Source organism: Aedes albopictus, chromosome 3 (genome assembly GCF_035046485.1).
Source record: "Aedes albopictus strain Foshan chromosome 3, AalbF5, whole genome shotgun sequence".
Taxonomy (NCBI): domain Eukaryota; kingdom Metazoa; phylum Arthropoda; class Insecta; order Diptera; family Culicidae; genus Aedes; species Aedes albopictus.
The window spans coordinates 163,149,808-163,167,239 of NC_085138.1; the positions used below are offsets into that span (position 1 = coordinate 163,149,808).

At 35.8% G+C, this 17,432-nt stretch overlaps 1 protein-coding gene and 1 long non-coding RNA gene across 2 annotated transcripts in view; one reads left to right on the forward strand and one right to left on the reverse strand.

Moving 5' to 3' along the window:
• Positions 1 to 17,432, forward strand: part of LOC134284015 (carboxypeptidase D-like) — a gene marked incomplete at its 3' end in the record, with an annotated part of 52,671 nt that overhangs the window by 8,479 nt on the left and 26,760 nt on the right.
• Positions 1 to 17,432, reverse strand: part of LOC134291495 (uncharacterized) — a 38,240-nt gene that overhangs the window by 6,538 nt on the left and 14,270 nt on the right. The window contains exon 1 of the long non-coding RNA XR_009999116.1: positions 1 to 17,432. This exon is cut by the window's right edge and continues 14,270 nt beyond it. This is a non-coding gene — a long non-coding RNA (uncharacterized LOC134291495).

Below are 17,432 nucleotides of genomic sequence, written 5' to 3' on the forward strand. Positions count from 1 at the left end.
ACTTTCTTCATTTTTCTTTTCTTCGGCGACATGCGCTTGTTAACGACAAAATTTGATGCATCGAAATACATATTCACTCGCAAAAACAATCCGGGTGGCAAAGCCTCAGCCAAACAAACAGACAGCATTCACTTCTATTTATATGTAAAATTTCTTCAATTTAATATTGTACAGTTCCTTTTTTTTGCTAGGTTTCTAGCTGCACTCTGAATAGAGTTGAAACCTCTACACTAGACCCGAAGATAGAAAAGAGTACGTAATCTTTCAGAAGCAGTTTGAGCCGTACGCGGAAAATGATATCCATTAAGACACTGTTGCAACTGACTCAAAAAGTTACGGTAGAAGATTGGAAAGTTTTCAATTGGTCAGTCATTCAGGATTTGCCTATGTAGTGTTATGGTCACACGGTTTGTGTTTGTCTTCTTTTTTGATTTTGTGGTATGGTTCAATATGTATTTCTCCTCGTTAGGTCAGTTGTCGTATGTTTGTTTTTTTTTTTCATTGAATCAATCGAACGCCGTATGTTAAAATATAGTCGATCCTGTGTCAAATTGTTTTCTTGATTTCGCTAATCGTTTTCTACTTCTCTGTGTTCAACTCTTGTGTCCTTAAATTGTCATCGGTCCAAAACCCACAGAAACATGCAACTGAATTTCTGTTGGTGTCATAATACCATCTCAGAGATAAACAAAAATACGCCAGTCAGTTGTTTGCAATAAAATTTTAAAATAATAAAGATTGCTTGTCAACTATTATGTATTCATCTCCCTACAAATACTATGAAAAATATACAAATTCGTTCAAGTGTCCTATCGCTCCTACCTAGATAAAGCATGTAATTTTCTCAAGCGTAGCCTAGAAATGTCAACCTAGTCATACACAAGTAACGTTGTTCAGTTAATAAAAAGCAATCAGTTTTTGTCCAAAATGTCACGTCGAACGCATTGACGTCAATAATGCGTTTAAGTGTTCGCACGTTAGCTTCGAATCTATCAGCACAATTAAGTGTTGCAAATCTCCTTCCCATTAATTCTTCGGTCGATTTTAATTGCTTTATTTAAAGAAAATATGACCAACTAACATAAAAATTCTAAAAAGCGACTATGACATTAATAAATTACTAATCAAACTCAACCGAGAAACGTGGGAAATAGAGCCCAAACAACATTTTGAAGTCAGCTGGCTGTAAAAGGTTCCAAAACCTTTTACCTTTTACTTTTATTAGGATTTGTAACGATCATCAAAACCATCTCAAATCCAACCGACTTAGAACTATTGCTTGGGAATAGACTCTAATGAGCCCCGGCGGTTCCTCCGTGTTTATCGAGCATGTCTGACGCATATGATCATCCATACTCCATCTGCAGCAGCCGGTTCGTGATGAACCGTTGGAGGCGCATTAAAGTGTTAAAAAGGTGATATCCCAAGTAACACAGAAAACATCTTTTAAAATCAACGCTACTTAAGATGTTTTTTAAATGTCATAAATGAGTTTTAGAATACATCTTGTGTTATTTTTAAGCTCTAATTATGTTTATGATTTACAAACAATACAAAATAAATGTTCTTCGCTCATCAGTTTCATCATGTTATAACATGTGATAATCATACTATAATATAACATTATTAGAACATCAAAATACAAAACAACAAGTTTCTCTTCTGACATTCAACAAACACAACTTTCGGTACGCTCAGCTCGCTGTTCCAAAAGACCAGAAAGACAGTGCTATTCATCCGCATCATCATGAAACCATCGCACCACAGTAAACTATTTGGCTTCGAATGTGATAAATATTGATATTGTTTTCCCTTGAAATGACACCAAATGAAGAACTGGCAGTGACATCGCCCTGTAGTGCACATCTACATCCACCGAATTCCGTAAATTCGTCAGCATCCAGCTGCTCTATCTCCATTCTGGGCGTCCATATGATGCTAACCCATTTCACTTACCGTTTATCTTACTTTGCATTCATTTGTGAAGTATTCTTTGATTATTCCGAAAGCGTTGTTCAAGAAAATCGTCACCGATCATGTAACATGTACAAGAAAGCCCACAAAAACTATTTAAAAAAAAACCGACGAAATTTTTGACAAAAAAGTAAACAACACAATTCTTAACAATAATTCTTTGACATTTGACAGACCTAGCCTCACCAAAGAATAAGTTATAGTATAGATAATGTATGTATAGTAATGTATAGTTATAGTAATGATGGTCCCAAATCAAAAGTTCGTATTTTTATGTGCGTATGTTGTAGAAATGTTTTTTAGACATATTATAAATGTACATGTAACGCACAACTACAATTTTTCGATGGATTGCTGTCATAACGCATTTTGAACGTTATTTCAACTTAATTTCTAATTAAAGTATAATGACATAGATAAATCCTTCAGTAAAATTATTCACGTTACAGTACCGTTCACAAACATTAACACGGTTTTGATTTAAGGCGGACGCAGCTATTGCGTTAAAACAGGATGTGCAAACTTAATGTTAATAATGGAATAATGGAATTTTATTGAAGGCAATATTAGTAATTATCTTCTCAACTTGGGTAGCACATCAAATTAAAATTGTGATTAGAACAGTTTATAACACTTTGAACGGTACTGTAACTATTTCAGATCAGCTGCCATATTGCTTTTTCAGGAAGGTTTACAATCCATCCTCACAAAGAGGTATTATTTGGTTGATATAAGTGGCGTTATCAATTCAAATCACAGGCGCTGAATTTATGGGTGAGTAAAAACGGTGGTTTCACGATAAATTTTTAATCGCATGCAAAACATCACTGTCATTACTGAGTAACACCCATTTCTGAATAAGTTATCTGATTAGTTTTGAAATGCCATCGAAGCCATCGATAAAAATTCAGGCTAAAAAAATGTATATCAATAAAAACAAGCTGTTTATTTTTTTCTGACAGGTTTTTGCTTGACATTTGTTTTTTTTTTTCATAATTGGTTATGAAAGTTAGTTATATCACTTAAAATGAGCGTAATCTCAACATCTGCATATGGTATGTAATATAAGTGTAGTCTCCAAGTTACATTACATGAAATCAACTTAGTTTCAACTAATAAATATGATTGTATTATGAATGGATTTTGCAAGTTTTAATACTGCCAAATTATTTTATTATAACTATACTAAGATCTTTTTTTACACGGGTAGTTTTTCTGCCTTAACTCGGTCAATTTTGAGCCAATTCACATGAAAATTTGTACATAGGTAGACACGGTTAGTACTACCTGTGTACGGAAAATCAGATAGGTAAGTTCAAAATTGACCGAGTTAAAGCAGAAAAACTACCCGTGTAAAAAAAGACCTTAGTGTAATAACTACACAAGTGTTCAATTTCACGTACTGAGGACGTCATTTTCAGTACCGTCGTTGGGGGTGAGAATGGGTCAAAACAGGATACTCAAAAATTGTTTGTTAAATAACAAATGCAATTGAAGTCGATATAACTTTTTATTTGGTACACATACTCTTCTATGTGGTAATCATAGTTTAGCAAAAAAGTATCACATTATATGAATTACTTACTTAACTACAAATGATTGAAAATTGACCCAATCTCACCACTTAGAGGGGGTGAGAATGGGTCAAAATATTCAAAGTCACCTATCTAAAAATATAAGTTAATTTTATTGATCACATCTAGTAAATCTATTTGAAATACAATGTAACCGTGACGAATAAAAACTTAGGTAATTTTAAAAGATGATAAATCCACCTAAAAGGGCTAATACAACCGAAAAATTTCTTGAAATTTGATAAAATAACGCTTGTATGTTGTGTCGCCATTTTAAGCCACCATAATCATTCTCATTTAAAGTTTCAACCTCCAAGAGAGGAGGGGGGATTACAATGAGGGAGGGACGCATTGAAAGATTGCATGAGAAATGTTTAACCAAACCAAAATTCGACGTTCATTCCCTTTCCGACATTGTACTATGTTACCGGTTTTATAGCCCCTGTATTTCCTAAATCCCATTACTGTCTGGTAGTTTCAGGATATTTCCTTAAAATTTCAAAAATGAGTGAAGAAGAAGAACGTTTTTAAGTCTATTTTGTGAGCTTACGATATTTCAGTACACTAAACGTTAGATGATGATTAGAGGAGCTGTCCATGTCCATGTTTATTGTTATAAATGATTTTAGGCACTAAACGTATGAACACACTCGCTTGACACTTCTGCGACATATTTTCGAAAAAAAAAAGCGTACTTTTATGAAGATACGGTAAACATGGCACCACTCTAACATCAAATGGGGACTGAATAACAAGTTGAATTTTTAGTTAAGGTTTTGTGCACTCGATAACTTACTTGACCCAATCTCACCCCCATTTTTAATATTTAGACATAGGGTCGAAAATATTGAATTTTTGTATAAAAAGTGCATTGACAGCTTACTTTTTTCGTTGCATCAACCAGGTAATACCTACAGCTAACTAGTTATAAGAAAATTTATGGTAAGGTGCTTGTGTGAAACATTGCGAAGGAGAAATTTTTTCAGAGTGATTTACTAGTAGTTTCATCATATAAGTTTAGACACAATTTGAACAAAAAACGATTATTGCTAAACATCTTATTCTGCATCATGACGTGTAAAAACATCTCCTCTTTAAAATAATATAAAGTTTTCAATATAGATTAGCCATAGTTGATGAGCTATTTTAAATTTTATGTTTCTTCGTTTTGACCCAATCTCACCCCCCAGACCCATTGTCACCCCCATCGACGGTAGTAATTTATTACAAGTATTATAATATAAAATACATAACACGAACTTAAAATTAGATTGTTTAGGAGTAATATATTCTGAAACTTAATTGTGTCATAGTAGTATTTTTTCATTTCTCTAACCGGTTTTAATGATAACCATAAAATCTATGCAGAGAATTATAACATGAACTTATCGTACGAATGTGAAATCGTAAATATGTCGAATTCAGAGTACAATCCAAACGGTGTTTGCTTGTTCACTTGCACGTAGGAATCTATTGAGTCACTGCCCGGGCGATGCTCGGTATCTGAATAATCACCATAAGATAAACGATCTGATACAACATTTAAATTCAAACCCATATCAATGACCAACCGGGGGTAGCAGTGTTCGCATTTTTAGAAGTTTGCTTTCCTTCTTCATTCGGCCAGCCAGCCGTAAAGTGCAATTATTTTGCGATAAAATAAATACCACGAATCAGCAGCAGCCGAAACGCTAATGAAGCACTTTTGATTTTGGTCACATAGCGTGCTGTTGCTGTGTCTGCGTACCATTAATTCGTAACCAGTGATCTCAAACACACAATGCTTTCAAGATCACTACCACCATGTGGGCTCGGGCTGGGTTTAGTTTATGGCAGCCCTGCAGCAATAGACGTAAAAGTCGTGCTTTCAACCTCCGAATGGTGATGGTAGGGCGGTTCCTTTCACTTTCACGGAACGTTTGCAAAGCTCAGCACAACACATGGTGACACCAAACTCTCATTCATCAGTGCAGAGTGCGACGTCATAAACCGCTCCTAAATATTTTGACTGCCCGTTTATGAGTGTATCTGTGCTCCTGACTGACCGGATTACATGAAGCTTACATAATTTAATGGATGTTGACCACAATCGGGCAACATAGCAACTTCATGTTGGTTCTCGATGAAGTAATACTATTATATAGGGAGGCATATAGTAGAAGCGGTAAACGCGTGGATATTCAGCAAGACCATGCTGAGGGTGACGGGTTCGATTCCCAGTCGGTCCAGGAACTTGTCGTAAGGAAAATTCCTTAACTTACTTGGGAATAGAGTATCTTCGTACTTGCCTCACGATACACATGCAAAATGGTCATAGTCAGGTGGCAGAGAAATCTCTCAGTTAATAACTGTGGAAGTGCGTATAGAACACTCATCTGAAAACAGGCATTACCACACAACTTCTAGAACCACACAACTTCTAGAATTTGAATAAGTATAAAGTACACGATAAAGGCACTATTTTCATGCAAAAATAGTATTTATTCTTATTTCTACCTATACAGATCGTTTTCAGCGGTGATCCATTCTTTTAGTCCAAATATATAAGAGTTCTAAAAATATAGAACGTCAAAAATAGACCCCATTCCACTCAGGTCCACCGGTGTTTGATCGGATTTTTAAATTACGCTTGTTTCGTCAACTATTTTTGAAAGTGGAAGAATATGTCCTCTGAAATAAATCGAATTCCTTCACAGTTTCCATTGGGAATGCTTCCAAAGTTCTGGGAATTTTCTTCATAAATTTCACTGAGTATTCTTCTAGGAGTTCTTTCGGGAATTTCTTCAAGACATTCCAGCGGATATTCTTGCGGGAGTTTATCTGAAAAGTCCTTTGAGCACTTTTGTAGTAAGGTAATATTACTTATCAAAGTGAATCTTGACCCAACGATACCTTCCCTACGAACAAGAACTCCTTCCTGCAGCTTTTAGTGGAGACGTGCGGTAACGCCAACTTTCACATAACAAAGGTTGTTACTAACATTCCTTCCCTCTCCCAACCTGACTGCAAGGACGTGGCTGGCGCCATTATTGTACCTTTAAAGAGAACCTCTGAAGCGTGCACAATAAGAATGTTGACCACACCCAGTCAATTATTCAGTTGATTCATTGTACAACTGTCATTGGTTCGGGTCAAACACGGAGTAGCAACCATAGATATGTGCAGTCAGTCTAAGCTAAGCCTAAATTCCTTTGGGCTCTTTTGTAGAAGTTCATTTGTAATCTTTTTCAAAAGTTGCTTAGAAAATTCTTCCAGATTTTTTTAAGCTACATTGAGAGTTTTCCGTAAATTCATCATGTACTTCTAATTCAGGCATTCGTTCGGAAGTTACTCTGGAAGTTGTACTGTGAGTTTTTTTAAGATATTTTTTTCGCGAATAATTCCTGAAACTCTTCCAGAAATACCTCTAATGATTCTTCCAATATTTCTTCGGAGATTCTTCAGGAAGTTACTCCGGAAATCTTCTCAAAGTTTCTTTGTAAGTTCTCACGTAAGGTTCTTTAAGAATTCTTACGGACGTACCTTCAGAACTCCATTCGAAAGTTTCCATAGGAATTGCTCCTGAATTCCTCTAGAAAATTTTCAAAGGACCCTTTAGAAATGTTTTCCGGGAATTCCTCATTGAGTTTTTCAGGAAAGTCTTTCGAAAGTTGCTCCGCTAACTCTTGTACAAAAACATCTGGAAACTCTTGAATTCCTCCTGAAATTCCTCCGGGATATCTCCGGGAATTTCATCTGGAAACTCCTCTCGATTTTTTTTATTTAAAAAATCATTCGGTATTTCCTTCAAAAGTTGCTTCGGGATTTTTCTGTAAAAAATCCTTTTGAATCCTTGCAGGAGTTCCTCCAGTACTTTTTCTGACAATTCTTGCTTCTCGGAAATTCCTCAAGGAAACCCACTTCCTCCTTAAATTTTCTCACGAGTTTCACTAGAATTCCTTTAGAAATTCTTCCGGAAATACTTCTTGGAATTCATCCAAAAATTCCAGTAGAAGCTCCACTGGAAATTATTCAGGACATGCCAGTGGAAATTTTGCCGGAATTTGTTTCGGGGACCCTTCCAAATGTTCCTACGGGAGTTCTAGAAGTTGCTCTGAGAACTTTCGAACAAGTTACTTTGCAACCTCTTTCACAAGCTCCTTTCGAAATTTTTACAGCAGAAGTTCTTTTAGAAATTTCGCTGAAAATTCTTCCAAAAAATCGTCTACTCCAGAAATTCTGCCGAAAGTTCTGTTGTGAGTTTTTTTTTTTCAGATGTTTCCCAAAGAGTTCTCTAGGAGTTTGCATAAGTTCCTACGTGAGTCCTTCCAGAAATTCATCCGAAGATTATTGTTTGAATTCCTTTGGAAATTTTTATGAAAGTTTGGGGATGTTTTCCCCAAGGTTTAATTGTAAACTCTCGCGGAAGATTCTCTGGGAATTCTTACAGTAGTTTCTCCAGGAATTGTTTCGGAACTACTTACATAAATTCATTCGAAATTTTCTGCAGGAATTTTTCCAACAGTTCCTCCAGAAAATCTTCAAAAGACCCCCCAAGTAACCACAAGCATTATATCGTAACATTAATTCAATCGTATTATAGTTTAGCTAATGCGAGATAACTTTTATTCTACACCTGTCAAGTAATAAAGCGATTAATCTACATTATGAAAGCATTGAAGCATTATGAGATTTTGACAGTTCGGTATAGTTCTATAGGGACGTTGTTTAATGCTTCATTGCATTACCATGTTAAAAGCTTTATGGCAATCAATAATGCAAGGATTTATTACTTTATATATGCCTTTACTAATGCTTTCATAGTTGTAAACAGAAAAAAACATCAGTTCGAAAAAAAATCTGTACAACCTTTTTAAAAACAACACAACCATTTAAAAAGAAAAGAAAAACAAACCCAAATTTTCATGGATTGCTGCGTAGAACTTGGATTATCATGCTCAGATGTTGCTGAAAATTTATATTGTGTATGTTGTTTTTTATTCTGGTTGGGACATAAGGACAATCAGATGCTGAGGGAACAAAAATTATGTGGGGTTGAGGTATTGGTTTCCTTAACTAACATATAGTGCTCCGATTTCATAAAATAAATGGTAGAAGTGAGCACGTATGAAAACAATAAGAGCAGAATTTATATCTTTATATTATCTTCGTTTGTGGAATCAATTTGTTCTACAATCGCTTGTTTTCGAATGAATTTGGGAGAGTAAGATAACTGATTCAGACCCTAGCACAATTTCTTAGAGCTGCTGAAAACACAAATCAATAAAGCACGAGCTGAGTATACGTTACTTTATGTTGCACATTTTTCCGGGTGCGAAATGCATGGTAGTCGTAGCACAGCGTTAGCGCGTCCGAGTTTCATCGCAGTCCAGTTTCAGCAGTCTAGGTTCAATTCCCGAATTAGAATAAAAAACATCAGAGTGAGAGTATCGGAACAGGTATGAGAAGATAAAAATAGACCGAAAAATGAAAAAATACTTTTTTTCTTTTGTTGACATGATGCCTTAAGTATACATTCCATACTATTTCATTGCATTAGCTATATGGTACAAGCATTTTTTATGCTTTAGCAATCACCACAGTAAAGCTTGCTTCAAATCAACAATAGTAGCGCCACTTTCGATTTTAAACCTACTTTAATGGTACCTATATGACAAAACAACTTTACATCGCATGTCATATAATACACTATAAAGCGAAATTAATGCTCTATATGCAGCGTCATGGTTACTTGGGCCTTTTTTGATTCCCAGCCCCGGCACTTGCAATTTTTCGTCAGTTGCTTTTCCCCCGAGAGCAACTGGCACTGACCCTCTTCTGAGCCCCATGGCTCAAACGGACCCGGATACCTGGACATCGACGAACTGCTACTCATAATGGACCCCCAATCGGACTGGAAAGGAATAACGGCCATCCATCATCATCCTTGTGTTCATCATTCTACTAGGTATAAAGTAGAAAAAAGTGAAAGCAGCAGAAAGGCAACCAGTTCGATAAAAGTAGAATAGAATCTAGGCGCTGTTCAAACTGTAAGTGCAGCTGTCAATTGAAATTGCTCACGTAGTGCCCCAGTGGACAATAGAGCTGTAAATTAGGTTAAGTGATTAAGAATAAAAAAACAAAAATAAAAAAGACCCTTTAGAAATATTTTCCAGGAATTCTTCCACAATTTTTTTCAGGAATTCTTCAGAAATTTTTCCAGGGAGTTAACTTCCTCCGGCATTTTCTCCAAAAGTTGCGGGAATTTTTCGAGAAAATCATTTAAAAATTCTTGCAGGAATTGTTTTAGTACTACTTTTGAGAATTCTAGCAAAAGCTTGTCGTGAATCCATCATGAAAATCCACTTGGGATTCATCCAGAAGTACTTGTGAGATTCCTCCAGTATTTTCAACTAAGATTCCTTCTGATTTTTTACCAGGTGGCTCGTTTTAAAATTTCTACTATAACGAGGAAAATACTCAGAAAGCTCTCGTGAGTATTTTTTTACAAATTTTGTTGAGATGGTCAACGTTCCTGAAATAACAAAAGAATTTTAGATAATTTCTTGCAGTAGGAATCTTTCGTGAATATCATTAGAAGAAATCTACTGGTATTTTTGGGAAAACTCATTGAAGTATGAAGAAATTCTTGAAAGACTTCCTCATGAACATTTGCTCTGAACAATCCTTGAGTGAATTTTGGATGGATTTACATACACCATGGAATACATATTACCGGTAAAATAATGTAAAAATTCCTTGAACATTTTGGATGTTTTTGACAGTTTTGTTTTTTTTTTTCGTCATGAGAGGTTTCTGTCAGCCAAATTTCCAGTAGCTTGGCTGTATAATTCCCAGGAACTAGAGGAATTCCTGGCAAGCTTGATAGAAAAAGTTTTGAGGCAAACGTTGTATTCAACAGGTTTTAGAAAACATCTCGTGAATAAGAGAGCAAAGCTGTCGAAAATAATACGAGTTTCACTATTTATCCAAGAATCGCTGCTTTTTTATGTAAACCCTTCTGAATTAGTTCTGGATGCAACTCTAGATGGAATCGCTAAAAATATTCCCGACGGTTTGCTGATAAAAACTTTAGGAACTCCTTCCAAAAGCTCCAAGTGTAACTTTCAACGAACGAATCTCAGGTTTTTCTAAGGAAACCGAAGATTATTCAAACTGTGTTTGAAAACCTGATACAGACTGTTGTATTTTCTGAACGATCCCTATGAGACGCTCTAGGAGGAATTTTTGAGAAAACTGTGTGGGAATTTCCGAGCCCTTCAAGTAATTCCCAATGAAACTGTTGTAAAAACTAACAGAAAAACATCGAAAGGATTCTTGGGAAACTCTTTAAGAAAATCTCAGAAGAAGCACATCAAGAATCTATAGAAAGAAAATTCGAAGAAAATCCTGGAGAAGTTTTGGAGAAGCCTTCGGAGAAATTCTTAAAGAAATGGCCGGACGACCGAGAATTCTTTTCGTAGGAATACAGGATGAACTTCTCGTAGGAACTACTGAAGAATTCTTGAATAATTTTCACGAGAAACTCTAGAAGGAATACTCATTCCCAGACGAACTTCCGAAATTCCTGAAAAACTCACAAAGAAAAACTAGAAGTTATTCAAAAAGGGCCTCTTGGAGGAATTTCCTGGAGAAACTTCTAAAGCAATTTGTGAACGAAATCTTAAAGGAATTCGTTGAGAAGCTTCCGGAGGAATCTAGAGGGGTATTCTTGAAAAAAAAAACTAATGTAAGAATTTCCAGCGTTCCTCTTGAAGAAATACCCGGATAAACTTCATAAGGTATGTCTGGAAGGAAGTTTTTAAGTAATTTCAAGAAAAACTTCTCAAGCAATTCATGGCAAACCCTTGCAGGAGATCTCGGCGGAACTCCAGAATAAATTCTCGGAGGAAGTTCTAATGAAATTATTTGAATACTCCACTTTTCCAATAAAATCGTAAAATAAATTCTCAAAGCTGTTTCGAAAGGATCAGGTGTCAAGGGAATTGCTGAATAAATTCCAGGAGTTCTATCCATAGAAAATAACAGAAGGATAGTCAAAAAAGATGCTGAAGAAATTCCTAAAGAAATTGTTGAAATAATTGTCGACATTGACAAAATTGTTCTTAAAATAATTGCCGCAAAAAAATCTCAAAAGAATATCCAATAGAATTGCCGAAACAATTCTCCTAGAAATTACCGCAAAGATTTGACAAACAATCCCAAAAGATTAACCAGAAGAATTTCCAAGATAAATACTGAAGGAATTACCGAAGGAAATCCAAACGTACTCTTGGAAGAACTTTTAGTGCAACTTCTAGTCAAATTATCAGTGGAAAATGTGGAGTGATTTTTTTTAAGTTATTCTTGGAGGAAATTCGATTACCTACAGCTCATTTCAGAAGCTGAATTTGAAAATACGGAAGGTACATGAAAAACTTGTGCTCTTACTTTAATATTTAAGGTCAATCAATATCATCGACTATCTTCGAAAAATGCCAACAGATATTCATGATGAATATCAATTAGAATTTTTCAAAGGTAGTCGATAACACTAGTTTACAGCATTTTTGAACTCGGTAAGCTGATGATCATTTTTGGTGTAGAATCATGCCCTGAGTTCGAAAACGCGAAGGAAAAAAATTACAGTAGAGCGGAAATTTTTTCGACTTTCCATACAAGGTTGGTGATTTGAAATCGATTTTTGTTCTATTTTTAAGCAAAGTCGCTCACTTCAAATATCTCATTCTCCGTAACCAATGCTCCGAATAAGCTGAAATTTTTACTGTAACTCGCCTACATATGATATGTCAAATAAACGTCGAGAAAGAATTTTTAGGTTGTTTTTTTCTTATTGAAAAAAATACATTTCTTCAAAAAATATTGGGAATTTTGCTAAAATTTAAGAAGATCGTCCCTAAAACTCGCCAATATCTTGAATTTCATCAATCTGACGCAAAACCTGTATTCAGATGATCGAATGGTGTTGTATTCAGCTTTCAATTTATGGAAAAAGATTTAAAATTCGTTGAACAAAACGCAATATATTTGAATTTTAGTAAATTACATATTTTGAAAAGTTACAAAACTCGATATTGAGCTAAAACTTAAAAACTGTTCTACTTTAAATTTTTTGAAGGTCGGTTTCGAAATCAGCACTAAATTGTGCTTCAAAAATTTTGGTCGTTGATAGAAGTTCACGACTTTCGTTTTATTTTGTAAACTTGTGTAACATTTACCTTATATATTGGAGTTTAAGCGGGTTTTTTGTGACTTTTTGTAGGACTAGTATTACCTGAAATGAGCTGTAGGTGTTTGAATCTATGTGTATCGAAATGACAATTTTAGCACTCAATCTTATCTATAGTCGCATAGAGTCGGTCAATTTGTCAATAATGCATTCAGTCGATAACTTCTACAGTAGGCTGCGGCTTATTTTTCAAAAGTTGTTGAAACCTGGAATTCGTAAGCTCTTTTGGATTCAAATGGCACAAAAAGAGAAACCTCTGAGTTTAGGCCAAAAATTTTGAGATTTAGAGGTCGCGCAATCGCTTCAAAGTCGAATTTTTGAGTAATAAAAAGGTGTTTTCACTTCAAGTGCCATAACTTTCTCAATTTTCAACCGATTTTCAATATTTTTTTATGAATTTCTCACAAATTGAATCTTCAATAAACTCGTAGAATATCATTTTTTCCAAAATCACTCAAAATATGAGTTTTTGAAGATTTAATTCATTTTTTTTCTTCTTTTTACAAAAAATTTTAACTTTAGAGTCCTATAACTTTTTAACCGTTTGACCAATTTTAAATTTTTTAGCTTGCTTTTGTAGATATTTTTGTAGCCTAAGAAACACGAATTTCATTGGAAAAATTAGATTTTTAGCAAAATTTTAATAGTTTTCATGCTTAGTTTCGGGCTCAAAGTGAAAAAACTATTCTCAATAATCATATGGAAGCCTTAAACTTCAGTTTTTGGAGTGTTCTGAATCAAAAATTTTTTTTCATGTTCGAAATGCGAGAAAAAAAATTTGAAAAAAAAATTCTCCAATATGATAATAAGTATCTGGTTTGGAGTAGAAAATTGCAAATAATCGTCAAAAACTCCAATTTTGCATGAAAATATCAAGTTTTAAGGCATGTTTTGGCAGTTTTTGGTGAAAAGTATCATAAAAATGACTACTTTGATGAAAAGTTTGTTTAGAACAAAGATAGGCAACAAAAATAAAATTGGTCAAACGGTTAAAAAGTTATAGGACTCTAAAGTTAAAAATTTTTGTGAAAGGAAGGAAAAAATGAATTAAATCTTCAAAAACTCATATTTTGCGTGATTTTGGAAAAAAATGATGTTCTACGAGTTTATTGAAAATTTAATTTGTGAGAAATTCATAAAAAAAAGATTAAAAATCGGTTGAAAAATTGAGAAAGTTATGGCGCTTGACGTGAAAACACTTTTTTATTACTCGAAAATTTAACTTTGAAGCGATTGCGCGACCTCTAAGGGCCGATTTCTTCACCTCGGCTTAACGCGTAAGCCAGGCTTACCCATATAGTTAAACCTGGCTTAACGCCTAAGCCAGGGTGAAGAAATCGGCCCTAAATCTCAAAATTTTTGGCTTAAGCTCAGAGGTTTCTCTTTTTGTATCATTTGAATCCAAAAGAGCTTACGAATTCCAGGTTTCAACAACTTTTGAAAAATAAGCCGCAGCCTATTCTACAGTTATCGCCCACAAAACAAAGCTTTGGAACAGACTCTGGCTCATGTGAAGTCAGGAAGAAGACTAAACAGTTCCAGTGCCGAAATTTGGTGAGAGCTTTCCATTTTTCACGCATCTGAAATTTTTCTTTGATAAGGTGTTCCTTCTTTCGACATTTTTCACGAAACAACGTTTACCTAAACGTTGACCTGCATTTTAAAAACTTCCGTACTTGTCCAATCAAAGCGAGCTTCTGAATACAATGCCATCTATTGAAACCTACCTTTGCGAACAGCTGTCGTTTGTTTTCATTTTGCAACACGAAAACTCCGTGTTCCCATTCATTTGTTCCGTTGACGTAGGAATTTCCCTTTCTCACTCTCCACATGAATCATTCGCAGAATCACCACCTACAACGTATAGATGTAATCTACTGCAAACAACTTTCACTGAATACCTAGGTCTCCGTGCTCTATGGATTGCCACTACTGCGAGTTAGGCAATTTCCGTCGTTGGCATTGTTCTACCACAAAACACCGTTTAGTGCTGTAGGTAGTGGGCTGCACTCAGCAGTCCACCTTCTCCGCCCACTCTAACAGCACGTGGTGTTGTGTATGTGGGAAAAACTCACTGAAGCGCATCAACAAAACAACAAAAAAACGCCGGTCAACAAATCTGAATGTAGTGCACAGTGCACCGGCGTCAAATAGAGCAGCACTTCGCCACCGCGTGTCCCGACGATTTTCACCTTAAAATGACAACTGCAAACAAACTGCGACTCCCAGCTCTGCTATAGAGCTTAATTTCCAATTTTCTTTTCTAGCTTTCGATCGCTAATTCGATTTGAGCGCGAACTGTTTACCCAGAGCGTGACCTATAACTGCTTTCAACAAACGAAGAAACACTTGAGTGAAATATCTTCACCGGACTAAACGTTGTTGGTCGTCCGTCAGAGAGATGTGATATGTGAACTAAGCTAGGTTCTGAGATGGATGTGCTAATGAAGGCATGTGGTGGGTGATAATCAATGATGCAGTTGATTAACGACTGTTATGCTGTGTAAATGTCCAGTATTATCTTCCCAGAAGAAAGGGTAGCAAATGTGATATGAAATCAATCTTGCTTTCGGGAGATCACGTGCACGACATTTGAGACTGATGATAAATTACTAATTGCAACTTTTTTGTTCCATTGGACCAAAAACTTTTACTTTCGTTATATTTTCGGTAAGAACCAGATATTTGGTATTGGAAGATGTCAAGAACATGGGGTTTCTAGGGGCAATTTATCCGATATGCGGAAGGAAATTGCAATTAGCCTTCCTTCTGCATTAAGAAAAAGTTACACATTTGGCATTAAAAATTTCCTCCAGGCCTTCCTCAAGGAATTCCTTCATGAATTCCTCCAAAGATTCCTCCAGAAATCCCTCTCAGAATTGCTCCAATTTCTCTAGAAATTGTCCCAGGAATTGCTCCAGGAATTCCACCACATATTCCTTAAGGAATTATTCTTCAAAGAATTCCTCCAGGATTCCTCCAGAAATTCCTGCCGAGATTGCTCCAGGAATTCCTCCAGTGATTGTGATTCTTTTAAGAATTTCCTGGAAATTCCTCAAAAAAAAATTCTAAAGCAAGTGGAGTTCCTGCAGAATCCCTCTCATTCCCCCAGAGATTCTTCCATAACTTCCTATAGGAGTTCTTCCAGAAGTTACACTACGAATTCCTCCAAGGATTCCTCTAAGAGTTCCTTCAGCAATTCCTCAAGGAATTTTCCCAGAGATTCCTTCAGAATTCCTACAGGAATTCCTCTTAGAATTCCCCAAAAATTCATCCAAAACTTTCTACGGGGATTGCTCCAGGAATAACTTCTAGAGTTTCCGCAGGAATTCATCCAGGAATGCTTCTAGGGATTCTTCCAGGAGCTCCTTCGGGGATTCACCCAGGAATTCTTCCAGAGATTTTTCCAGGAATAATCCAGAAATTCTTTCAATAATTCCCTTAGAGATTCCTGCAGAAATTACTCCAAGAATTCCTACAGAGATTCTATCAGATAGTCCTCCCGGAATTCCTCTTGAAATTCCTCCAGAATTTTTTTCAGAAGTGCCTCTGGGGATTCCACCAGGTATTCGTCAAGTAGTGCACTCAAAGATTCCTCCAGAGATATTACAGGAATTCCCCAAGAACTTCTAAAGAGATTCCTCCAGGAATTCTTCTAAAAAGTCCTCCAGGAATTCCTTTAGGGATTCCTCCAGGGATTCTTGCAGAGATTCCTCCAAAAATTCAGCTACTCCTCCACAGATTCTTCCAGGAATCAGGGATTCATCGAGGAATTCCTCCAGGAATTACTTCAGAGATTGTTTCAGATTTCTCCAGAAATACTTCCAGGGATCCCTACAATTATTTCACCAGAAATTTCTTCAACGATTCCTCCAGGAACTTCTTCAAGGATTCCTAAAGGGATTCCTCGTCGGATTCTTCCAGGAATTGATTTAGGGATTCTCTCAGAGATTCCTCCAAAAATTCGTCTATGGGTTTCTACAGCTCTGGATGATTCTTTAGAGAAATTCCTGGAGGAATACTTGGATGAATTCCTCAAGGAATTCCTGGAGAAAAATCTTAAAATCTGAAGCAATTCTGAGAGGGATCTCTGATGGAATTTATAGAGGAATCCTTGAAGGAATCTCTGGAAAAAATCCTAGAGGAATTCTCGGAGTAATCCCTGTGGGAGTTCTTGGAGGAATTGCTGTACGAATCCTCAGAGGAATTCCTGGAGGAACATCTGGAGGTGTCCCTGGAGGATTTCCTCTATCAACGTATTCCGCTAGAAATTCCTCTAGGAATTCCTCCAGGGATTCCTCCTAGATATCCAAAATGATAACACCGCTAATACCGTTTATTCAAATTCAAAGTGATATCGTTTTGTTATTCGCCTTTGCTTGGGTATCCATTTGTTACATTGGTTTGTTAAGTATTTTTCAGCAAATGAAGTAGAAATAAGTTTTTGTATGTTTTTGTTTTTCACCATCAAGGCATTTATTTGTGTAAGGGAGTCTTAAAAAATTTCAACAAATGTTATTGCACCAAAGATTCTTTCTGATATATTTTCCCAAAAGTTACTGAGCAGACTTCCAGAAGATAATGCTTTAGGTGTAATCCAAAGGTCCACAAACGGCCTCTAAGAAGTGCTCTAAATAATTATTTTCAAAAAAAAA